A 3,451-nucleotide genomic window follows, 5' to 3' on the forward strand; every position below is an offset into this window, starting at 1 on the left:
CCCCCCCGCCCCTCCGCTCCATCCTCAGTGAAGGGGAACAGCTGGCCTTGTCTCTTTTTCTAATAAATCCCATCCTACTGCACTGCCGGGGAGGGACCTGCCAGCTCAGCTGCCCGGCCCAAGGAGAAGGGCCCGATCTCCATCAGCCCTGGACTCTGGAAATAGGACGGGGAGACCCAAGCGGCCACCCCTGCCCCGGGCAGCCCTCCACTCGTGCCGCCTTTGAACGAGTGGGTGGGGTGCGCCGTGCGGAAGGGAGGGCCAGGGTCTGGGGGGACGGCAGCCACTCATTTGTGCAGCCGAGTTCCAGGCGCATTGTGTACCGGGCCGAACTTTAGCTCACAATTTGGGATTAGAGCAAATCCGAGTATTTTTCTGCATGCCTGCCCGCTCCCGGGCACCCAGAGCCTGCTGGGTAACTGCCTATTATCCACCGGTTCCACTCCAGTGCCCTCCCCAATAAAACTTTTCATATCCTTATAAACGAACTCGATTGCCGTGTTATAAACATTTACACTGTGCTAACAGATCATCTCCGCACATCAGAATTGGCTAAATTCCCTTTTCCAGATGAATATATTGAAGGAGATTAGAGATATGATAGCTTTTCAGATTGCTGAACCCAGAGAAATTAGTTTAGTGAGCATTTACAGAGGCTAAATTGGAACCATTAAATAGTGGATTAAATTGATGGCACTTTCATTGTCTGTCCTTCGGTACTGCTGTAAAATCAATTAGCCGTCACCGGCCCATTCTCCATATAGTGACACGGCCCTGGAAGCTGATGCAAAACCTCCCAGCGGTGGCGAGGGGGTGTGAAAACACACCTATTAGGTGGGACCTGGGCTGCCCGGGGAAGGCCCCGCCCGCTGCCCTGGCCTCACTGCATCCCCAGCCTCTGCTGGCTGTGCATCAGGGGGCTGCTGGCAGCTCCCCCCCTCCCCGGAGGCGATGGGGACAGGTGAGGGGGGTGCCTGTGGGCATGGCTGGGCCCCCGTAAGAACGCCGAAGATGGCGCATGTCTGCAGGGAAGGAGCAGTCTCGGAGGGTGCTCAGGGGCTGCCTGGAGGGTAGCTTTCAGGTCGTGACCGAGCGTGTGAGTCTTGCTGTCACAAGCCTGTGCTGGGAGCTTACTGAGCATCAGCCACGGATGAGTGGGGAGCCCACTGAACCCTCCCCACGGCCCAGGGGGCAGGCGCCCTTCTTGTACCCATTTCACGGAGGAGGAAACTGAGGCTCAGCTGGTCCGGCAGCCAGACCAATGTCCACAGCTGGCCCCAGGCGAGCACTGCAGCCTTGAGCAGCTGTCCTGGGCAAGAACCCTCGGGCCATGCCCAGGTCTGGAAGGAGAGTGGGGCCTACCTCACCCACCAAAGGTCAGGAGTGAGTGACCCTCAGGGCAGAGAAGCAAGTCTGGGGATGAGTGGATGGTCCAAGCGAGCTCAGGAGGATGGGCCAAGGCGAGGGGCACCCTGGGGAATGGGGGGGGGGCAGGGAACACCCTTCTTGGGCCAGCACCCTCATCTGTCCCTGCGGAATTCAAATGATCAGCACAGGATCCTGGGTTGTACTGATGGGGAAACTAAGGCCCAGAGGCGGTAGGTCCGAGTCACACAGCAGGTGGCCGCCGGTGGACAGTCAGCCTGTTTAGTAAACCTGGTTTGTGATCAGTCCGATTTGACTCAACCAGCGCCGGGGGCCTGAAGGAACTTCCCCCAAACACACTCTGGACACACTTTGGTTTTTTTTTTTGGCCGCGTGCTGCGCAGCTTGCGGGATCTCAGCTCCCCGACCAGGGACTGAACCTGGGCCACGGCAGTGAAAGCCTGGAACCCTAACCACTAGGCCAGCAGGGAACTCCTCGGACACACATTTTAGATGCAGGAAGACAGGGTCGTATGTGGGAGACGGTGGGCAGAGGGCACTCGGGGTCTGGATTGGGGGTTGGGGCAGTGGGGCTGGAGACTGGGTGGCGCACGGGATCCGGTGATGGCCTTTGCCCTACTGTGTGCTCTGCCGGGAGCCCTCGTTCCCACTCCTGAGCTCAGCTCAGAAGTCACCTGCTCCGGGAAGGCTTCTCTGACCCTGCCGCCCCCTCCATCAGGCCAGGAACCCCCCTACCCCGGCTCCCACGGGCTGTTGGGCTTCCCCACGTCAGGACGGTCATGACACTAGGTAGGAAATGCTGGCCTGCGAGGAGCCCGCCTCCCCATCTGCTCCGGGGCCCGTGGGTCCAGCCCGTCTTTGAAGAGTGGTGGGGGGATGGGTCCAGGTGTGCTGATGGCCTGGCCACCAGGCAGGTCAATGAGAACGTGAACAGGATGCAGCAGCCAGGGGAGCCCCGGGCTTTCCTTGGCCCAAGTGCAGCGGAGGGGAGGCCTGCCCTGGGAGCTGACTGGCTGCAGAACGGCCGCCCTCCCAGTGGCCGGAACACGCACGGGGTCTCGTGGCTGTAAGGAGGTGGCTCCGTTCCTTCTCAGGCAAGAGCCTTTCCTCAAACATTCCGGCAGCACCCACAATCCACAGAGCACTTCCCTCCCGTGAGCCTGGGACGGCCATCGGCCCCATCCCAGACAGGAAGCAGGAGAGACTGGGGTAGGCAAGCTCGCCCAGCCCGGCAGAGGGGAGCTGGGCTCCACTGAGGGACCCTGTGCACCCGGCCCACTCCTCTGGGGGCCCTGGCCTGAACTGAGCCCTGGGGCACACGGCCGTCAGGACCCCACCCAGCGGCTCGGTGCTCCATAGGCCTTCCCTGTCCCCGCTCTGGGTCCCGCAGGACGGAGGAGGCTGGCGGACCAGCCCTTCTGTGCAACTTTTCAGAGACCAGCCTGCAGCCAAGATGTGGACAATCCTGTGGATGGGCTGAGCCCCTCCAGGCTGGGCTGGGCCTTCGGCGAGGTCTGTGTGTATGCGTGGAGGCCATGAGGACCCAGAGGGAAGGTGGAATGGAGTGGGTCTGTGGGGGCCTGGGCAGGACCCGCCCAGATGTCCACTCCTGGCCGAGGGGCCCTTAGCCGTCTCCTTCGGAGGGTGACGGGGACGAGCTGCTGGGCGGGGTGCTAAGCGGCCCGTCCTGGGAAGAGTGCAAGGCCCGCTGTGGGGGGAGGGCAGCGGGCAGAGCTGGACCCGGAGCCTGGAGGTGTGAGGTGCCCTCCCTGGGGATGGGGTGCCTGGCGGCCCCGCACACAGTGCTGGGCACACACTGGCAGAGCCTCAGGACTTGGGGCCCCCAGACCCCTGCCCGGGTCCCCGCAGCGTCCCAGCACCGCTCTGTCCTCACCGTCCTGACGGCTGACCTCCGGCTGCTCTGAGAACTGGCTGCCCCCAGGCTGGTTGAGAGGCCCCTGTTCCAGCAGATTAGCGCCCCCCCAAGAAAAACACACCGCGGGTTTCATCTGAGCCCAGCAGGTGGGCGGGAGGCCTCACAACAGAGAAGCCCAGACACGGGGGG

Source organism: Lipotes vexillifer, unplaced genomic scaffold (assembly GCF_000442215.2).
Source record: "Lipotes vexillifer unplaced genomic scaffold, Lipotes_vexillifer_v1.1 scaffold1701, whole genome shotgun sequence".
NCBI classification, from domain to species: domain Eukaryota; kingdom Metazoa; phylum Chordata; class Mammalia; order Artiodactyla; family Lipotidae; genus Lipotes; species Lipotes vexillifer.